The 22,557-nt window shown below is 55.1% G+C and overlaps 1 protein-coding gene across 12 annotated transcripts in view; it reads right to left on the reverse strand.

Moving 5' to 3' along the window:
* CDH4 (cadherin 4) overlaps positions 1-22,557 on the reverse strand; it is a 569,973-nt gene that overhangs the window by 119,378 nt on the left and 428,038 nt on the right. The window lies entirely within an intron of this gene.

Raw genomic sequence — 22,557 nt, forward strand, 5'->3', positions numbered from 1 at the left:
TGTCTGTGTGTGTGTGTGTGTGTGTGCGCGTCTGTGTGTCTGTGTGTGCGTGCGTGTGTGTGTGGGTGTGTGCGTGTCTGTGTGTGTGTGCGGGGTGTGTGTGTGGTGTGTGTGTGTTTGTGTGTGGGGGGTGTGTCTGTGTGTGTGTGTCTGTGTGTGTGTCTGTGTGGGTGTATGTGTGTGTGGGTGTGTGTATGTGTGTGTGTGGGTGTCTGTGTGTGTGGTGTGTGTGTGTGTGTGGTGTGTGTGTGTGGTATGTGTCTGTGTCTGTGTGTCTCTGTGTGTGTGTCCGTGTGTGTGTGGTGTGTGTGTGTCTGTGTGTGGGTGTGTATGTGTGTGGGGTGTGTGTGTATGTGTTTGTGTGTGTGTGTGTGTGTGTGTGTGTGTGTTGGTGGGGAGTGTTTCCACGGCCCCGGAAACCCATAGATCAGGAACCGAACGTCTCCTCCGTTTTCAGAATCACCTGCTGTGGTGGTTTCTTAGCAACCCGTTATTAAAGGGCTTCTTGGTAATTAAATAAGATCTCCCCCTCTCGAAAGTGTGGTTCTGGGTTCAAGAAGCCCCGATGCTCTCTGTCCCGGGCATCAGGTGTCACCTGGCGGAAGATGGCACTTAACTACATCCTCGGGGCCAGTGTGGCCCTGCATCGCTCTCAGGGACGGGAGTGGGTGGCAGACGGCCGCTCCACCACCCTGCCTGGCCTCGTGGAGCCTGACGCAGAGAGGCGCTGTACACGCGTGTGGCTGAAACGGGCACCCCGCAGCTCTGCCGCGGAGACGAAGGGGCCTGCCTTTCATTCCCTCGACCCTCACCCCAGGAATTAAAGAGCCGCCGGAGGGACAGGCAGTGCAGTGTTTCTCCAGCAGCCCTCACGGCCGGCCTGACCTGTGTCCAGACGCTGCTACAGCGTCCAACACCCACAGGGGCCTCCCGCGGCTCTGCTGGTGCCCGTGTGTGTGCGCTTGCGTGCGTGTGTATGTATGTGCCTGTGCATGTGTGTGCACTTCTCTGGGGACAGGGTCTGGAACTTCCCTCAGACCCTCAAATGGGTGTGGAATTGCCCCCCACCCTGCATTATGGTTTTTCATGGCAGCAGAGCACCTCCTAAGTCCTCGGGGTACAGGTCCGTGAGGTGAGGGCTCTGGTGCCTGACTTCAGGGGTGCAGCCCATCCTCGCACTTTCCTAAACCGTGGGTGGAAGTGGAGTCTGGTCTCTGTCCCGGGCATGAGACCTCGGGTGCACTCCTCAGCCCTGGGAAGGGAATGAGGACGCCCCCCTTCCTGGGGTCTTCGAAAGAACTGTTGCAGTCACCCCTGGAGAGGGCCCTGTACGGCGCTGGTTCCGGGTGGGTGTTCCGGACACGGAGCCTCCTGCCTGCTCTCCGCCCCCCCCCCGCCCCCTGCCCCAGGGCCTGAGGCTGAGGATGGTGGGGAAGGGGTGTGGAGCTCTGCCCCGGGAAGGCCTTCCCTTCATTTACGGAACGGCTGCTTCCTGGGAAAACGCTGTCAGGGACTGTCAGCCTTTCTTTTCCAATGTGAGTAACAAACCAAACGGCTGGGAGTCCCTGCCGGAGTCCTGCGGGTTTCCCCTGGGAGAGTTCTCTCCTCCGCGTGGGGTGGGTCCTGCATGTCCCAGGGGGCCCGGCCACAGGCCTTCACTGCCCCCGCTCGTGAAAACCCCACCCAGTGATGGGAACCCGGCCTCCGTCAGGACGACGGGAGGTCGGGGGGCGGGGAGCTCCCTGGCACCGACCCACATCTTACTCAGGGACACAGCTCAGTCTGCAGGAGCTGGGGCAGCCCTGGCGGCCCACCGGAGTCACCTCGGCAGCTTCTAAAACCCCCCAGGGCTCCGGCTGCCCCAGGACCAGAGTCTATGGGGCGGGTCACAGGGCAGTTAGGCCCACGCCGCCCAGCGGCCTCCCTGCTGCTTCTAGGATCCAGCTGCAGCTCCTTGAAATCACCTGACCCCGTGGGTCCCCCCATCCAGCCCCACCCCCCTTGGCCTCACCTCTGCCCCCTCTGCCCCCTTCCCCCCCACGGTGCCCCTCCCCCAGTACATGCACCCTCGGGTGGCTTGTCCAGGGTGCTGGTCCCTCTGCCCAGGGGCTTTCTTGCGTCCTCCTGCCTCCTCGCCAGGCAGATGCATGAGCCAATCAGAGACATGGGTTGCTCCTGGAGCCACTGGGAGGAGAGACTCTCTCCTTCCACAGAACTGGGGACTGCGGTGGGTGTGTGAGCCCTGTGCTGCTCGGGGCCTTGGGGTTGGGGGGCCCTGCCGAGGTGGGCTAACGTCAAGGATGGCAGAGCCACGGGATGAGGAGAAAGCCACCTGATGACACAGACGTCGCCTGAGCTCCTAGATCCTGCCGTGCCTGAAGCTGACCCACCTCGTTCCACTTCGTGCGCCCTAAACGTGAGACTTGGCTTCTGCCACTTGCAGGTAGAGCCCTGACTCTTCTGCTCCAGACCTCTGCCCTCATGGTTCTGTACTTGGGTGGTAGCGGCTTCCACGTGGCTCCCCCCATCGCTCAGACCTCGCCCTGAGCTTCTGAGTCTGCTGCCGCTGCCCATCTGCTGGGTCCCCACGCTGGGCCACCCAACTCAAGCCCGACACACCAGAAGCTGAACTAGCCTCCGGGTGAGCGGTGGGCGGGTCCAAGCAGGAGACAGGAGGGAGGCTAGCCTAGGACACGCACATCAGGAGAGGCAGGGTCTGGGGGCTTCAGGAAGGAAGGAGCACCAAGCACTTTCAGGAAGAGAAGGGAGAGCTGCCCACTGGGTGCAACTCACCTCTCCACTGGGGTCGGCGGCAGGTGTGAGGCTGGAGGCCAGAACAGAGGCCGGCACGCAGAGGGTGGGGTGTCGGGGGGGGCCTGCAGGGACCCTCTGCTCTCCATTCTCTGCTGCCTGCCCTGTCCTGCTTCCTCACGTGCACAGGGCAGCCCAGACTAGAGGGACTGTTCACGGGAGGCGTCTCTGCAGCGCGGGCCTCCAGCGGGGGCTCGAGGAAATACCAGTTCTGTCCGGTCCTCAGCACGGCCCCTCTCAGACCACCTGAACAGCAGGCTGGACAGCTGGCGAGCTGTGCTTTTCACGGCCCGAACGATGTCTCCCCAGCTTGGTATCTGTTTTCAATCATCCCTCCACCCCTTACAGAAAACAAGCCTACTTGGAGAACATGCACCTTTTTTTGGCAAGATAATTCTCAGGTTTGGCAACTTCCCTGACAAGAGACTCATGCAGAAAACAGAAAGTTTAACTTGTTAACAATCCATTAGCTGTACAGCGTCTGCTGTGCCTCCTGGGGCCACCGGACAGACAGAGGGACGGGCATTACGCTGCGTGGCTTGTGGGGCTGCTCTTTTGCACGTGGCCCATCTCCGAGTGGTTGTGTTTTTTCAGCTTTGGGTGTTCTAAGCTGCAGAACCTCTGGAAATGGCAGCTTCTCTTGTAACGGATTTTCATTTGGACAGTTTAATAATGCTCCCTCCTTGATGGGAGGCTGGGAAATACGAGACTAAAGTCTACAGATGGCCCTTCCTCTGTGGCCAAGCAAGGAGCTGGCGTGTCCCCCTCCTAGGACCACAGATGACACCCTGTGAAACCACAGTGCCCCAGGATGCCCCGCCTGCAGAACGCCCGGGTTGAGCCTGGCCCATGCTTCTCTAGCGGCAGAAGAACCGAGTTCCTAATTTGGATGGATTCCATCATCGGGGGATAAGCTCAGAGGAACAGAGATTTCGGCTACAATCCCCTGGCCAAAGCCACCTTAACATGTAATCAAGTTACCGTTTCGTATTTCCAAATAAAGTTGAACAGGTGAACGCAAAGATCTCATTCGGGAACTGAGCTTAAATTTAAATACCGCCTGCCTCCCGGAATTAGGGATTTTCAGACTTTGAAATAAGCAGCCTGGGGAAATTGGTTTGGACAGACTTTCTGGCTGCGTGTCCCTCTCAGTGGCACCGGTAATCTCTGGCTGGATGGATCGCCACCGGCATGCCAAGTACCGGCGAGCGAGCTCCTTGCTGGTCCAAAAGCATCGGGAGGTCAGAGCCTGTTGGGGCCACCCAGAGGGGACCCTGCAGCGCTTCACGGACACACGGATGTGGTGGATGCCATCGGACACCTCACTGAAGAGACGGGACGGCTCACGGACGGCTGGTTAATTAGCAGGTGCTCATGCGAAGCCTGCGGGGCATGGGCGAAGGAGGGGGGCGTGGAGACAAGAGGAGGCTCCTTGCTGTCCAGAGCGAGTCGGATTCCAGCAGTGACAACGCAAGCACGGACCCTCCGCCCCACCTGCCACGTGCGAGGACGCCACACCCTCCCCGGACGGAGGACGAGGGAGAAACACCCGAGCCAGACTCAGGCTGTGGGCATCGTGCAAAGGAAGACGGGAGGGGAGTGCAGGACGCAGCCTGAAGCACACAGGGTGCACCCCTACCGGCCACCCCAGTAATGACGCTTAGGGGCCAGTGGAGGGCAGACTCCGGTTCCCCTGCGCCCCTCAGGTCACCTGCCCCACCCACACGGGCGTCCCTGCTTAGCAGGTCCTCAGCCCCTCGCTGCCCCGGGGACTCAGTCACTGTCTTTGTTTGCAGCCGTCCTGGAGCTGGTTTCAAGCTGATTAGCTTGAAACAGCAAGTGAAAAACACAAGCATAGATTCCCATTTTTTATTCCCTCCAACAGAGAAGCTTGTTTTTCTTTCCCCAAATAAGTTTTCCTTCAAAGAAATATCCTGCAGAAGAAATGCATTTCTTTACTGCTAACTCGGAGATGGTGAAAACAGGGATGATGGGGCACCCCCCGGACCTGGGGGCTCTGGGCTCCTCGCACACTTTGCCAGGCATGACGGGGGAGCTCTTCAGACAGACTTTGTGGATTCAAAGCCCAGCTCTGTGCTTCGAGCTGTGTGACCTCCAGTGAGAACCCTGGCCTCTCTGAGCCTGTTGCTTCGGCTGGGAACAGAGGTGGGTCAGAGTACACTTCTCCAGGGCTCAGGGGTTGAATAGAGCAGGGGTGGTGTCACATGGGTTCGGCTCCTAGGGAGGCTAGTAAAGGTGAGATGTTGTGAGCTTCCTTGTTTCTGGGAGAGCAGGTGAAAGAGCATCGCGGGAAAGGGGCGGAGACCAGACGGAACCTCCATTTCACTCCAGCTACAGGGGCCCCCCAGCATCCTACTTTGGGCCTTTGACCAGCTGAACAGGACCAGGTGTTCTATTCAAAGACATCCAGGTCCTAATCCCTGGGACCCATGAATGTCACCTTACAGGACAAAAGGGAGTTTGCAGACGTGATTACGCTCAGGCTCTTGGGCTGGGAGATGGTCCTGGATTAGCCAGGCAGGCCCTAAGGGTCCTCACACGACCGAAGAAAGGGGACTTGAGAGAGGCAGCAGCAAGGGGCATACGCTGCGTTGCGGCCTTGGGGACGGAGGAGCGGCCACGCACGAGCCGAGGAATGCAGGCACCTCCAGAAGGTGGAAAAGGCCAGGATTCTCCCTGAGCCTGCAGAGGATGCGGGAAGATGAGGGGCCCAGCACTCCTTCCATTCGGAGGTGCTGGACCAGCACCAAGAGTTCACACGGACCGTCGCTGACCCATAGAGGGGTCCTGCTTTACAGGGGACGCTGAGGCCCAGGGAGGCCATGCTCCCCACCCCGGGACACGACTGCGAAGGGCCAGAGCTGGATCAGATCCCGAGGCTGACCCCCCGAGTGCCCCTCGGCTTGGCTGCCCCAGGAGAGTCTCCATGGTGTCTAGCCACAGACAAGAAGCTCTGGACCAGACCACACGGGTGAAGCCGCGTTTACCTGGGAAATCCCTGACCGGAGTCATGGTTCGCTGGCCCTCTGAGCACAGGATGCTCACACAAGGGTCTCTCCAGGAAGCCCCCGGACGGAGCGAGTGGGTGGAGGGAGAGGGCGCTCGAGGGACCTGGGCGACAGTGCTGGCAGAAACTTCTTGCTGAGCTCCCAGCCCCGTCTGCAGAAGCCCCAGCTACCACCCCCTAGCGGGACCCCCAGAGGGAGCGTGCTCGTCCCGGCTCGGGGGGGGGCCTCCATGTTTCTGATGGAGTGTGCCAGCCTCTGCCCCCGGACACCACGAGGGGCCACACACAGCAAACTGGGACTCGGGCTGGGGCTGCCGGGCACAGGTGCCAGCCACGAAAGCTGAGCGTGAGAATGAGTGTCGACCCACAAAGTCCCCACAAGCCTTTAGAGAATCTTGACTCAGGAACGTTTACGGCTTGCTTGAATCCTCTTGATATTCATGGGAATTTAAAAAATAATCCTCTTACGTTCCGAAACATATTTGACCGTTTTTTCCCCTGGAGAGTAACAGCTGGGTGTCAACCAACTCCACACTTATACCAGCCAGACACACAAGACCTGCTTCTGTGCACTTCCCAATTTAAATGTGATTTCCTGATAGAAGCAGTAAGACAGTCATTTAGTTTATTTAAACTATTCAAATATGATCTGATTATTTAGAAACATTTAGAGGGGCTAATTATATGTAACAGTTGATCAGAAATATAGCAGCTATAAAATTAATCCTCCATAACCACAGCTCTGACACATAGCTGGTATGTATTTAACGTACATTAAAAGCTTTTAAAATTTGCATTAAGAAGGGCTAGAGCTCAGTGAAATCTCCAGGGGTCCTTGACTTCGATGAAGCGGCTGCCACACCTCAGCGTCTGGTTCTGAATGAGACGGGTCAGCCGGGCTAAGTTTTACTGGCTTCCCCAACCCTGGAACTGCGCTTTCCAGCCTGTTTTTTTTTTTTTTTTTTAGCAAAACAGCATCCCGAGTGTGAGGGCCTGTGGGGTCCACAGTTGGCCCTACAGGAGGTCTGCGTCCTGGCCCCCAGCCTCCCACCTGGGGGCTCGTCTTGGATCCCACCCGGCCTGTCTCCATCAGAGCAGGGCTCTGAGAGGCCTGGCACTGGCATTTTATCAGCTCCCAGGTGTGTTATTATTATTATTATTATTTCTAAATACAATCATAGCTCCACATAAGCCAGAACTTGCTTGATTTAAAAACCTGGGCTCTGGAGAAACACATTCCGCTGTAAGACAAATGTTTACCTTTCTGCTGTGATGTTTTAGCCTCTTTCGTGGTCATTTCCCGCCCTAGGCTCTGCCATGTTTCACAGGAAAAACACAGGATGGCGTGAACCTTTCTAATCGGTGGTGACATTAGTGTCCCTTCAACTCACGGCAGCGTGGAGGGACTCGTGCGGCTCCCCCACTGACTGGCCTGCCGGCCCCCGGTCACCGGCCTACAGAGCACACGCCCCTCGGCCCTGGGCTGGGGCCCCACTTTCCGCGCAGCCAGGAGGGAGGGTGGCTCACGCCTGCGGGCCCCGCCTCCGACACTGGGGACACTTAACGGAGCTGCGGAGTTGAGCGCCATATGGCGCTCTCCCAGCAAACCCAACAGGCGCTTCTGTCACCACTGGGAAAGTGGCATGAAGCTTAATCTCTCGATGAAGTGGAAGATTTTCCACTTTAGCAGAAGCCCCTGCAAACAGCTCTTGCTCGGCGGTTCTCTTTTTTCCGTCCTTCTCTCCTTCTCACATGCCAGCCACCAGCAGGGTGAGCTGCAGGTTGAAGCTCCCTGGGTGCCAAGGCCCAGCCTGTAACTAAAGCTGCATTCTCCAGGTCGACCGCTCCTGGGTCTGACCGACTGGGAGGTAATGGGATCCCACCCCCTCCTCCCTTTCGTCCTCCCCTCCCCAGGCAGGCCCTGCAGGGCCCAGGAAGACGGCGAGGGGGACCTTGTCTGTTTCTGTAGGATTTCCCTTCCGGGGAAGTGGGAGGTGGGAGTCTGGGGTGGGCCCAGGGGGCTGCAGGACACAGAGCCAAGGGGAGAACCCAAGCTGGATTTGCCCTGTGCGGCATCGCCAGCATTGGGCTGTAAGCAGTTCATCAAAGTCGGCTGGGCCACTGACAAGGCGTTGCCCACAGGCCAGAAGGAAAGGGCTTTGATCACTTAGGTCCCCTGCACTGGGGGCAGGGCTGGGTGGGTGTCCTGCTCTGCTGTTTCCTGGCTGTGTGACCTTGCACGAGTCGCTCAACCTCTCTGAGCCTCAGTCCCTGCCTGTGGGAGTAAAATGGCATCACCCCTTACTCCACAGGCTGAGGACTGTATGGTAAACAGTGTCCTCTGGGCCAACGTGGAGATCCAGGTGTGTGTGTGCGTGCCTGTGTGTGCATGTGTGTGCATGCGTGTGCACAGCTTTGCCGGACTAGGGGAGGCCTGAGTGTGGAGTCCAGAGGAGCGGGTGGGGGCCGGGCTGGGTGGGGTTGGGGGCATCCCATCCTGTGGGCAGTTGCCATTCACACCAGCCAGCCAGGTCCACCTCAGGCCTTTCATCTGATGGGGGGTCGGGAGGAGGCCCAGACGCCAGGCCATGTCAGGCCAGTGGCCTCTGGTGTGCCAGGACACACCTGGGGCACTGCCTTGTCACTCTTCAGGAGCAGAAGAAACCAAACTAATAGAACCAGTGGCCACCAGGGCTCAGTGCTCCCGGGCCCAAGCGTGGACCAAGCTATGATGTGACACGGGAATCCATCATCATCTGGGTGTCCTGGGGGGCCCACGGCTGCCCACTCAGAGCCTTGGGGCCTCCTGGGCCCAGCTGGTGGCGCTGGAGACCGAGGAGCCCGCTGGGTCCCCGGTCTGGGTCTGTGTAAATGCCGGTCCTCGTGGCTTCTGCCGAAACACGGGACACAGCAGCCGTGCCCTCTTCCCTAGTCTGTTTCACGTGTGTAGACGGTTCCTGAAGCCACGAGTCAGGTAAGAGCCCCCACTTCGTCCTCGTGATGCATTGCACAGGGAGAGATAAGCGGCATGTGGGTGGGGAAGCTGCTGGCCCCTCGTCCGGGGGGGGGGGGCGCCCTCCCCAGGCCTGGGGGTGCCTTGGAGGGTCCAGGCCTCTTCGAGAGGCTGCTTAGTGGTCTGCTTAATTTTGCTTTTAACAAACAGACACTGAGGCTCCAGGGCTTTTCTTGTTTTTATCTCCCCACTTTTCAGGAAAACGAAATCAGCTTCTTGACTTAAATAAGCATTTACAGCTCACGAAGCCCCAAAGCCCAAATCAAACACCTAACTCAATCGCCAAGCAGCCCAGCAGGCTGAAAACCTAAGTGCAGGTGCAAATGTCTCTTTAGGCCTCTCGGGTTTGATTAAAACAGCCCAGCTCTGAGGCCGTTTCCTGACGGTTGAGACAGAGAGGGCCCTGAGCCTGGGGCCGCAGTGGCCTGAGACCCAGCCGCTCTTGGACGGGGCTGTAGCCAGAAGCAAACAAAGCCCAGAGCGGTCCAGCCACAAGCCGGGCCGTCAACACAGTCTGTCTCTCGGGCGTCATTTTAAAGAATAACTCTGGAGACGGAAGTCTGACTGCTCTGGCATCACCGGGGAGGCTGGAACCACAGCGCTGTTTGCTGCTGTCTCCTGTAGCTCAGAGGCAGCCCGAGCTCCCAAACACGACCCTCCCCGGACGCTGTCTGTTCTGATTGGCTTTGCTTTTGAGCCAGTGTCTCCGTGCCCTGTTTTGGTGAGTGGAAGTCAGGTCCTCAAGCTGAGAGCTTTGTGGAGACAGATGCCCCCCCCTCCCCCTGCGCCCCGGCCTGGTTCCGCTCAATTCAGAAAAAGAGTCTTCAAAATTAAATGTCAGCGGTTTGGAAGTAATTAGCAGGAAACAGCAAGTACCAGAAACACGAGTGGGCCTCCTGCAGGACCACGGTGCCTGGTGAGGGTTTCCTGTCGCCATCCCAGCAAGGCAGACGGCCCGAGGGCTTCTCCCTCTCGGGTCCAGGGAGCACCTGCTATGGGCACCTGGACGACCCTGGAGAGATGGGCTTCTGTCTGCAGCGGTGTCCTCCGCTGTCAGTTCCCTCCCAAGCCTGCAGGCGTCCCAGACAAAGAAAGCTGCACTGTGCCTTCTCCCTCCTCGGTCCCTGCAAGGACCCCTGTCTGCGACCACCCCGGGGTTGTGTGTCCTTCTGGTGGTCACCCTGCAGCTGCTTCTCATATCACATGCGCACTGAGAATCGGAAGCTCCAGGGCCCCTGGCCACGGGGTGGAGGCAGAGCGACCAAAGGGAGCCCCTCATTCTCTGAGGGTCACGAGCATCGGGTCATCCTGCAGCAGATGCCCCAAAGCAGCGCAAACGCAGGAGCAGACATGGCCTCTCATCATTCCCCAGGTTGGCCCGAGTGGCCGTGTGGAAACTAGCAGACCCTACACCGCGAAGAGGCCTTGCAGGGCAGCTGGGGCTGGTCCTGCTCTTGTCCTCTCCTCCCAGAAGCAGAGCCCCACAGGGCCCCTCGTCCCTCTCTCAAAACCTGAAGCACATCACACCTCACCCCTGCGGCCTGGCCCCAGCTCTCTTCACAATATTCCTCATGCGAAGATGCTCGCTCTCACCCCTGGCAGCCAGGTCATGCCACGTGGCCTGCCTGGACCAATGACGTGGCATGGCGGTGACGTCACTTCTAGGTGGCTGCGTTAAAGGCCGGTGCTTACCTCGCCGGCAAGCTGTGCCCTGCCCTGGAGGTGCCGGAGGTGGGAGCAGCCTGGACTGCGGAGCCGTGCCGGGGGGAAGGAGGGCGGGAGGGCCAGCAGCCCGCTGTGCAGTTAGCACTGAGATTTGGGGGTGTTTCTCCTGCAACAGGCCCTGGCGCTCCTGCTGACATACCTACTGTGAACGGCCCATGGGCTTCCTGAGAAGCCGAAATAGAATCCAAGCGCTCTAACCGGGCCCTCACCCTGACAATCCCACCGGACAGGTCCAAGGCCCCCGGCCCCCGTGTTCTACTCGCACCCTTGCTTGATGCTCTGTGCCCAGGAGCACGTCCTGTCTTTCCCAGGAACATGCTGGGGGGATGTCTGTGAGCTTGTTTCTCTTAGAGCTGCTCAGTGCAGCCCAAAGTGGGGACACTGCCCCGTGCCCATGGGGCCCAACCAGTACAGTGATGCAGGGAAAGGGAGGCATCAGGGGGTGGTGGGGACTGCAGCCAACTGGAGCTCATCCCCTGAAGGGCAAGCACCTCGTGACCTGGCCCTGATGCTCTCCCACCTCATCACCCTCACCCTCTCTCTGCCCATCTCCATTCAGCCACTCTGACCTCCTGGCTCTTTCTCCAAGACTCTGAGCGTTTGCATTTGCTGTTCCCTCTGCCTAGAAAGCTCTTCCCCTCGGTACCACCATGGTTCTTCTGCCACTGCATTTGCTCTCGCACCAGAGGAGGCTTCTGGGCCACCGTGTGATGGGAACTCCACCTGCACCCCACACCCCCTGGTCCCTAATATGTAATCATCGGTAGCTTATCTTTCTCCCCGAACATAAACTCTGGGAGCGCTGGGCTCTCTCTGCCTCAGATGTGTCTTTGTGCGTCCTCTGAGCCTAGAACAGCCGAGGGGGTGCTCAGTACGTACGTGCAGGCTTAACGAACACGTGACGATGAACAGATGACCTTCACCACGACCTTCTGTCATCATTTCATACGAGAAGGACGGCCACACCAAGGAATGAAGGGTGCCCCTTCCAGGAAGGGGCCACTGGCAACCCCGCCCCGATGTACTCCAAAGCCTGTACCTCCTCTGAAGTTTAGCCACAGGCCCACCCTGCAGCAGTCCCAGGACCACAGTCATCAGTGTGGGAACCTGAGGGGACAGACGTCGGTTTCCCCGGTAACATCCACATTGTCCTGCAGGTGAGCTGGGAGTAAAAGAACGATGAACTAGTCCTGCCGGCTGGGGGTGGGGGAGAAGCAGGTTTCACCCTCACAGACACGTCCTCCCTCAATTATGGGGCACTGCTCCCCGAGTTATGGAATATTCCAAGCCCTGATCAGCCCAACCTCCTCCCCGGTCTCGACGGTGAGTCCCAACCACACACGTGGATCGTGCCCACACTTGGGGACGACGTCTGGTCTGCAGACACGAGGCCCTGGGGCCGAGGCAGAACGCTGGCTGGCAGGAAACGGTTTGGGGGAGCCCCCGGGAGCTGACCATGCTCGGCAGGTGCTTGGAGCCCTCATCCTAAACTCCCATCCACCCAGGGTGCTACAGCGATTCAACGACTAAATTAAATTTCTGAATATTAAATTAATGATGGAAATCTAAAATATTAATATATTCTAATTGAATATTCTCTGATAAATTATCTGAGCATTTGCAGCAATTTGATTTTACTTTCATTTCTTAAGGAACTTTCAGCTGCATAAATATAGCCATTAAAGCGATTCAAGAAAGGGAACATTTTCTGCTCAGATGAGGGACCGGTAAACACAAAGGGATCTGTACGTTTCTTCCGCGTGATTGATTAAATCACAGAACCCAAGGCGGCTGAGTCGTTCAATGACGCTTTCTTCGTGTCCCTCTGGCTTTTGCGAGGACAATGCACGCTCCCCGCAGGTCTCCACTGGGTATATAATTACAGCGAGGCCTGGAGGCTGCCATGAAAGACCCCCGATGGCACGTTCGTGCTGGGGCTGCACTTTCAGAACCGACACCCACGTGGGGGCTGATGGTGCCAGACCCTCCCCACGGGGGGCTGGGCATGGGGTGGGCCCTGCACTGCAGGTGACGTGACGGGCACCCCCGTCCCCTCACTGGGGAAGGAGTCCTGCTGTTTCTACGAAAATGCTCCTCCAGATACTTGAGCACCTCCTCAAGGAGGTACGTCTCCTGGTGGGGATGAGTTGGTGCCCATGGAATCTCTTCCTCAATTGTTTCTGGTTCCTTCTGTTCCAGTGACCCTCAAAACAGTGGACGGTGTGGTGAAGGCAGAGGTGACATTTCCGCAATCTGTTAAGATCTATCTATGGGGGAGAAAACCCAGACACAAGCAAACTCCTGGAGCAAGCCCCGCTCGCAGTTTCTTCCCAGAGGCTTCTGTCTGAGAAAATCCACTTCTTCTTCACTCACCCACACGCGTTTCTGGCTTTGCAGAACAGGCCTTAAAGATCCACGAGAGAGGTTAGGAATTGGAGCATCTGAAGCCTCTGCCTCTTAGAAAGCAGCTGCATCTGCCTGAAACCTGCTCCCAGGCGACTCCTTGAAAGGGAGGTACGCTGAAATTTAGGAGGGCAACGCCCACCTGGGGGAGGGCCCGCAGGCACCTGGGGGAGGGCCCGCAGGCACCTGGGGGAGGTGTACAGCCAGAGGGGCCAGTCCCAGTTACACTGCAGTGTGCATCAGACAATGTGCCCCCCAACAAGCAAGGCTTATAAACCCAACAATACAGTGCTATACTTTTGTTTTAAATGGTCAGCTGTATTTTAAATAAGTCAAGAGAAAAAAAAAATACAGTCTTTTATGTTAACCCACACATTTATCTTTTCCGGTGTTCTCCATCCCTTCCTGTAGGTCTGAATTTCCAACTGGTGTCATTTCTTTTCAGCCAAAAGGACATCCTTTACCACTTAATGTGGGCCTGCTGCTAATGAGTTCCTTAAGTTTGTTGATCAGAAATGCCTTTATTTCACCTTCAATTTTGAGGGATTATATTTTTTTTTCTGGATACAGAATTCTTGGTTGATAGTCTCTTTTCATTCAGCAATTTGAAAATGTCATTGCCCAGAGACCTCTATCACTTCTAAAGAGAAGCCAGCCCTTGTTCCCACTGTGGTCCTTTGTTTGTGCTGCATTTTTCCTCTGCTTTCAAGGTTTTCCCTCTAGTTTTAGAATTTCAGCAGTTTGACTATAATCAAGGTATGGTTTTGTTTGTATTTATCCTACTTGAGATTCACTGAATTTCTTGGATATATAAGTTTGTTTCTCCATCAAATTTGGGGAAATGTCAACCCTTTTCCCTATCTTATTATCTCTCCTCTCCTTTTGGGACTCTAGTTACACACGTTAGGCCACTTAATTTTGCCCCAGTGAAACTCTTGTGTGTTTCAATCCTCTCCCCTGCCATTCTTCAGACTAAATAATTTTTATCGATTGACACACTGACCTTTCTTCTGCCTTCTACAATCTACTTGTAAGCCCATCCAGTGCGTTTTTCATTAGAGATGTTATACTCTTCAGTTTTACCATGCCAATTTGGTTCTATTTTTAGAGTTTCCATTTTCCTGCTCTGATTCTTGATGTATTCATTCATTCTGACCATAGTTTCCTTTAAGTCCTTGAGCCTATTTATAAGAGATATTTTAAAGGCCTTGCTGCTAATTCCAGTATCTGGATAACCTCAGGGTTAGATTCTATGAGCCGTTTTTGCCTAATTATGGGTCACATTTTCCTTTTTGTTTTGCATGTCTAGTCATTTTTGTTTGTATACTGATCACTGTTAATCATTGTAGATGATACTGTACAGAGAATCTGGTTCTGCTGTCTTTCTCTGGAGGCTGTTAACTTGGTTGGACTGAAATTTAACTCTGTTTACCTTGCCATAGGCAGCAGCTGAAGTCTCTTCTCTGCGCTTTCAATCTTCTAGCTGTTGCTTTTCTCTGGGTTCTTTGGAGTTCTCCTTGTGCGTGCACAGTTTAAGGGGTAGCCAAGGAGCCGGACAGAGCTTATAAGTGTATCTGGGAGTCTCCATCTGTGGCTACATATTTTATAGGATTTATCCCCTCACATTCCAGCTGCTTTGTCAGTTCTAAACCCCATCTTCCAACTCCTCTGGCCAGTAAGACTGGTTTTCTTCGTGAGATCTAGCCATACTTTGAGGCAAGGACGGATTGGGGGTGTTCTCAAAGGGAAAGCCATATAAACACAGGTCTCACCCAGTGCTGTTTTCTTTTCATGGGTGGAGTCCCCTACAGTTTCTGCCTACTATTCATCACTCTCAAGTAACTTCAAATAGTTTTTAACAAAGAATTTCCCCTAGAGTTTATAATTGTTATTTGAGGAGTGTTAGTCTGATATAAACTACTCCACCATTACCAGAAACAGAACTTCCGATTTCATTATTTTCAAGGATTGTTTATCTAACCTAACCATCTTCATAATGATCGTGAAAGGCTGACTAGTATAGGTGGGCATGATGGTTGTATCATTCATTCACTCAATAAGTACTTAATGACATCTACTCTGTCCCTGCTGCTGTGCCTGACAGGTGAACTATCCCTCAAGGACCTTTACATTTACTAGGGAGACAGACCTATAATCACTGAAAAAACAGTGTCAAAAACTCTACCACAATGGCAGGCAATGGGGAGGACCCGTGTTGGTCCTGAGAAGTGGGGCATTCTTCAAGGAGGCAGGAAGTAGCCAGGGTGGGGGTTGTCAGGTACAGGGGGAAAACACAGGACTCCAGGTAACCAAGGGTGTAATCAGGACGGGAAGCTACAAGTAGCCCAGCAAGGCTGGAGTCTGGCGCAGCAAGGGGCAGAGTCAGATCACGGGGTCCCGTGTGATGTGCTCCAGGGTTAGGTTTTCTCCTGGGGACAAAGGAAAAGTGCTGGAAGGGGAACAACACACACACATCGTGCTTTGAAAGGTCACTTTCTTCCATGAGAAGGTGCATAATGACCATGTCAGTTATTCACTCATGGATGGACACCTTCAGGGTACCAGAAAATAGGTTCCTAGGTGGACTCAGTGACAATTACACTGCTAGGTCACCCAGCAAACATTTTGTAGGATAACACTGGTTAAAATTCAGCCAGCTCCACCACATATATTTATACACCCGATGAACATTTATGGAGAGTCTACCCTGGGCCAGATACGGGCTCACTCACCATCTCCCTGTCACCCATCTCATAATGCAGACCCAGCCCAGGGCACATTTCATCACAAAACTAGCTCCTGAGCTCTTGTCCCCCAAACCCAGATCATCCTCCATTTACACAAAAGGTCGATAAATACTTGTGGTTGGATGTGAGGCTATGTGGTGCGCATGCACAAAACGGGAACGAAATTGTCAAGAAAATGTGAAGAAAACTTTTTTTTTTTTTTTTTTTGAAGAAAACTTTTTTTTTTTTTTGAAGAAAACTTTTGACTTCAGTTGGTTCAAGATCATCTGGATTGTCAGATGTGAGGGGCTGATTTTTACGACCCTTTCCAAGCCACCTGCCGACGAGCTCTCGAGCTCCCTACTCTAGAAAGGGTCTCCTGCTCGCCTTTTCCAAGTGGCCATCTTTCATGCTGAGCGATTACGTAAGGACTTCCTTCCGGAGTCTTCTATTTAGAGCTCCCTTGCCAGGCTCTCTGGCAGGGACCCGAGGATGGGTCTGCATGACTTCTTGTCTGTTAAAATGTCAGCTTCCAAAATTAAAGGACTTGTCTCCCAAGAGCATTACCTCCCTCCTCATCACCTGGAGTGGATTTCTACAGTCGCCCTGGAGAACCTCTCAAGTTAACAAATTCTGAATTTTTATTAGACTCAGCTAAGAAATGCATCCTCTTTCTAAAAGTTTGATTTGATTCTCATTCTAAATCTTGCCAGAAGTCAAACCTAACATCCATGCTAGAAAAGCAAGTGTCTTTTTAAAACCCTCCTCTAGTCTACATGTGAAGGAATCCTAACCGAGGTGGGAAGGGACCAAACTCTGGATGACAGGCAGATAGCTGATGCCTGGTGGCTCTTGAGGCCACAAAAGGGCTCTGTGTTCTGTCCCTTCTGGGTCCCCAGTGACTGCACGGTGCCTGGCACCCATGGATGGCCCCAAACTGTTCTGTCCAGAGCCCAGGGCTGGAATTTGGGAGCGGCAAGGTCTCCTGTTAACCCTTGCCGGGTGTCCCCTCCTGCCATTCCCCGTGACCCCCCCATAATGAAAAGCCTCTACCCAGCTTCCCAGGGGATCAGCTTAGCGACTGTGAATTGGTTCCTCCTCCCTTCTGAGAGGACAGCCTGGATCTTCTGAGCACTATCTCTGTGAAGCGGCTGCATCTCCTCACTCACCACTTCGCTGAGAGCGCGCTCTGTTCTGGGGGGCGCGGCACCGGGAGTGCGTACCGGCCTCGCCAGGGACGTCCCGGCTCCCGGCAGCCCTGCCAGCAATAGCCGCCTTGCCCTGCTCAGGGCCCCCTCGGCGGGGCGGAGCGAATGCTCAGCGAGGGTCTGTTCCCCCTGCGTGGCCCAGCGAAGGCTCACGAAGAGACAAGATACTCTTTCCAAGGAAAACGCCTGTAAGTAACAGAGGTTCTTTGGGAAGAACATTCTGCCGGCTGCTACCCCTCCTGCTTTTTCATTTAGCGTATCTTATCAGAAGGAAACGCCGTGGTGAGCACAGAATTGCAGCTGATCCCAGCTGAACCTCCAGAGCGCCACGCTCAGCTTCCCACTCGCATCAAGCTGTAGTCACGCTTGCTGTGATTTGGGCTTCTTTCGGGGCAGCAATCCCCCAACCCCCAAAAAACACTGACAGGAAACTCATCGACTTCCTGCAGACACAAGTGGGGTAGAAAAGCACCCCAAACCCTCGCCTGTGCTCCGTAAGAGTTTAAGGGAGAAAGCGGGGAGGAGGAGCGACGGTGGGTGTGGGGGCAGACGGTGAGCACACGAGTGTGCGTGCACGTGTGAAGTGGGAGGGGGTGTGTGCACACGCGTGTGTGCATCTGCCTGCGTGACTTTCTGGGCTGAGTTCTCCCGTAATGACTTGGAATCCATTGGGAAAACAAATCTTGTACAGAAACTGTAATGGAGATTCCATTTTCCATTTGCTGGAGACACCGTCTCCCCATAAGGATCAGCTCAGCTTGGAGGCCGACTCCAGGGGAAGCAGTGCCAAGATCTGCCCCCGCCAAATGCCACATGCCACGGCCAGCATGCTTTATGAGCCCATGGGCGCCTGGGACAGCGTTCGCCATTGGGACTACAGCCATCACTCCCTCACTCATTCATTTATTCATTCATTCGACACACGTAGTGCCTGCCGTTTACAGCACAGAGATGCAGGCAGGGCCCCTGCCTTCAGGAGGCCTGTCCTTGGATGCATAAAGAGCAGGCATGACGTCAGACTGTACTAAGTGCTACGGCGCAAGTACAGCGGGACAGTGGGGTAAAGACACACCCGGCCTGGAGAAGGGCAGGTGAGTCAGGTCTGATGACTCACCTAGACCACCCCCTTCCTTGGCGCAGTGGGGCCCTTCGAGCCGAAAGGACGCGCACTTTCTCGTCTGGGGAAACCCACTGGGGCAGCGCGCAGCCGTTGCCCACACGTACCCCTCCTCCTGGGCACAGAGCTGGGCCGCGTTCCCCGGGGTCCCCTGCAATTCGGCCAGTGGAATTCAGGCGGGAATGGCGTTTCCCGCGTCCAGGCCCAGCCGATCCTGCGCTCCTCACCCTGGCGCCCCGTGTGACAGCCCCCAAATGACCTTCCCCGGAGCAAGAAATAAACCTCTGTCCTGTTAGGTTTCTGAAATTGTGGGAATGCCCGTCAGAGCGTCAGCCCTCCCTGCAGTCCGCGTGGGAGCAGACATCCAACGGGAGGCAGCCTCCCCCCGGGGGCTGCGGACACGTCGGGGGGTCCGAGGAGCAGAGGACACGGTCTCTCCAAACCACAGCAACACTGCGGACCAGGAGACAGGAGGGGCTGCCCCTCAGTGAGTTCGGGCAGCGGCTTCCGGCTTCCGGCACGTGGATCATTGCACGCCTGACGCCACGCCCGCACCGCCTGTCCCCACGGCCCCAGCTCAGAAACATCCCCGGCAAGGAGGGTCCTCAGGAGCCCCGTGTGCAGGGGCCCGAGAGCTCCGCCGTCGCTGCTCTCCTGCCGGATTTTGCAAGGTCTGTGTTCACTGGGGAGGGGGCTCATTTCCCTGCTTCACAGCTGTGCACGTCCCCCATCAGGGCACACAGACGTCACCGTGGCCTCGTGAGAAAACTGTGCCCCCTCAACACGCCCACAGGCCCGTGGGGGCGAGTGCCTGCTGGTCGGGGGAAGCCGGCTCTCCCCTCTCCTACTGCCAGACCCGACCTCTCTGCCTCGGGGCTGCCGGAAGCGGCCAGGCTGAAAGCACACGGCAGAGGACAGACGTGGCGGGACCAAGCGACCCAGCAGATCTCAGGAACCCCTGCAGGACAAGGGCTCTGCCCACAGTGGCCTTCTCCCCTTTTGGGACCTTTCACAGGCCTGGGTGTGACTGGGCACAGAGGACGGAAATTCCTCGTGTCGGTACCCATATCATCAACTCTGAGAAAGCTCTGAGAGCCAGGATGACAGAATATCCCAGGGGCGGTAAGATGCCTGCCAAATGCACGTGTGTGAGGGTGTGAGTGAGCAAACGCCCCCTCAGGGCTCATTACAAACTCATCCATCACTATAACGTTCCTGCCAAGCGTGAGTATTGGTGAGGATGACTCAGCCAGACGTTCCCGGAGTTTGGGAAATGAGGTGGATCTGGCTTGCGGGTCAAATCGGGCCCACCGCCTGTTTTTGTAAATAAAGTTTTATTGGAACCCAGCCACGCCCATTGGTCTACATATTGCCGAGGGCCGCCTTCACGCTACAAAGGCAGAGTAGAATACTTTCAACAGAGGCCAGTTGGCAGGCTCACAAAGCCTAAAACATTTACTACCTGGTCCTTTACAGAAAAAGTTTGCCAATGGTTCTGAAGAACCTCAGGGCAGGACAGGAATAAAGACGCAGACGTAGAGAATGGACTTGAGGACACGCGTAGGGGGAAGGGTAAGCTGGGACGAAGTGAGAGAGTGGCATGGACATATATACACTACCAAATGTAAACTAGATAGCTAGTGGGAAGCGGCCGCATAGCACAGGGAGATCAGCTCGGCGCTTTGTGACCACCTAGAGGGGTGGGATAGGGAGGGTGGGAGGGAGACGCAAGAGGGAGGAGATATGGGGACATATGTATACGTATAGCTGATTCACTTTGTTATAAAGCAGAAACTAACACACGGTTGTAAAGCAACTATACTCCAATAAAGATGTTAAAAAAAAAAATCTGACAATCCCTGAGTCAGATGGACAAATTTCTACTAGAGATGACTTTTGGGGAGCACAGCCCAAGGCCTTCAATAAAACTGGCTCGCACGATGAAAACCTGACTCCCTGTCCAATTTGCTTTCAATCCTGATGACACTTGAGAGGAAGCTTCTGGCTCCAGTGTATCTAAGACACGTCAACACTTGCATGTCCCCCCCACCCCCACCCAGAGCTATGTTTTCTCTGCTTTATGCTTGTTTTACAGTTGACTTCTGTCGTAACAAATACCTCCAGCTTTCCAATTGTGAGCTAATAAAGCCTCCTTTTAGAATAAATTTATTTATAATGAAAATGAACTACTAGAGAAAATCTTAAGTAAATGGCAAGTGGCAGTCTGACGCGGCAAGGGCCTCGAGGGCTGGTGGGGGCCCCAGAGCCGAGTCACCGGCACCCGCATCGGCATGGGCTGTGCCCTGGGCCTGGCCCATAGGCCCGGAGGACGCTCAGTCTGGGAAACTGCGCCCCGGCTGGGGGGTCGATGCTTGAGTGCCTCCCTCCAGCCCTCACCTCCGTTTCGCCGTGATCTCACCCTCCCAGGCAGGCCGCTCAAGGGCGGGTGATGGCTCTGGAAGTGAACTCCCATCCCAGGGGATTGAGGCAGGAGGGTGGCTCTGTGTGACTGAAACTCAGCAGGACCCTATGGGGCCCTCCTGGTCACAAAAGCCTTTCCGTGTCCCCTGTTTCTTACTTGCAGGAAAAAGGCTTCAGTCTCCTAGACCTTCCTGAATACCAAAGAGCAGATTCAAACACTTGCTAACCAGGGAAGTAAGGGAATGCGGAAACAAAGGGGGAACAATCACACTACAGTGCAGAGATCAAAGCAGGATCCTGGTTCCTGCTCAAGGAATATACGTAACAGTATCTTCAGTTCTTCTGCAGGAACTAAGGACCCCACCCAGGTGGAGGATGGCAGCTCCAGGCTGAGCACAAGATTCCTAGAGCCCCGTCCTGTTACCTCACCAGCAACCAGTCAGAAGAAAGTCACACACCCTGCAGCCCTCACCCCAAGTTTTGCCTATAAAAACTTCTCCCCCAAAACCATCAGGGAGTTTGAGGTTTTTGAGCATGAACCACCCATTCTCCTTGCTTGGCCCTGCAGTAAACCCTTCTCTGCTCCAAACTCTGACATTTTGGTTTGTTTGGCCTCCCCCGTGCGACGGGCACACACACTTGTGTTTGGTGATATGCTGAGCTGGACACACCCTCCTGCTCCTCCTTTTTTCCACGACTGCCACACACGGCACTTCTGATACCAGAGGTGTCACCACATCCAGCAATTCTCTGCAACACCAGCTGGGGGTGCTACCATTTAACTCAACTCTGACACCATCTACCCGGAGAGGGCGTCCATCCTACAGGTTAAGGGCTCAGTCCCCTGAGACGCTCCCACTTCAGACGTCAATTGCCAAGTCCAGGTTGTCACCTGAGCTTCTGACCGACTGGCTGTAAATCTGAGGTTCCAACAACCCCCGCCTTGGGTTCGATTAATTTGCTAGAGCAGCTCATAGAACTCAGAAAACCGGTGTACTCACTAGATTATTGGTTTATTGTAAAGGGTATGACTTGGGAACAGTCAGAAGGAAGAGGCGTAGGACGAGGTGTGGGAAGGCGCTCGGAGCCTTCACGCCCTTCCCGAGTGCCGTTCTCACTGACTCCATGTGTTCACCCCCCGGAAGCTCTCTGAACCCCGTCCTTTTGGGTTTTTACGGAGACTTCATTATGTAGGCACGACTGATTAAATCATGGGCCACTGGTGACTGATTCAACATCCAGCCCCTCTTCCCTCCTGGGGCGGGCGGCAGGGGGAAGGGGAAAGTGAAGGTCCCAGCCCTGCAGTCACAGGGTTTGTACCCCTGGTGGCTAGCCCCGGCCTTAGGTTCCCTTGGGACTTCCCGAAAGTCCCCTCATGCACGTAAGCTCAGGTGTGCTAGAAGGGGTTTGCCTCATGCACGTAAGCTCAGGTGTGCTAGAAGGGGTTTGCCTCATGCACGTAAGCTCAGGTGTGCTAGAAAGGGTTTGCCTCATGCACGTAAGCTCAGGTGCGCTAGAAGGGGTTTGCCTCATGCATGTAAGCTCAGGTGTGCTAGAAGGGGTTTGCTATGGGTGTCTGCAGACATCTTTTTCGCTCTTATCATTTAGGAAATTGCATGGGTTTTACGAGTTCTGGCCAGAAACAGGAACAAAGACGAAACTAAGTCACAGCATCACATGTGGTGAAGGCAGGGCGATAGTCACGACACGTCTCCGTGGTGTGTATGGTGGGGTGTCTGACCTGGGGGGCCCTGCGAGGTTTGCTGCTTCATCTCTGCATTTTAATACCCACCCCCCAGCTTTCTGCATCAAAAAGAACAGGAAACAAAACAGACCAATCAGGCCAAGGAATGAAGCCGACGCCTTAATAACACTCGAGGGGCCCTAACTCCACAGGTGGGGAGAGGCGCCCGCCACGGATGGGATTATTTAATAGGGCTCTCACCACCACTTTCTCAGATTGTTGCTCAGATTGGGCTGCAATTTTCCTTCAAAGGGAAGAAGATGATGCTAGTTGATGGCCCTGATTATTGAAAAACAAATTTGTAAAACGAGTCCTTCTGTCCTTGAGGAAAAGCCGCCTCATGGTGGCTGCTGGGAGCAGG

Source organism: Balaenoptera physalus, assembly GCF_965194825.1.
Source record: "Balaenoptera physalus genome assembly, chromosome: 16".
Taxonomy (NCBI): Eukaryota; Metazoa; Chordata; class Mammalia; order Artiodactyla; family Balaenopteridae; genus Balaenoptera; species Balaenoptera physalus.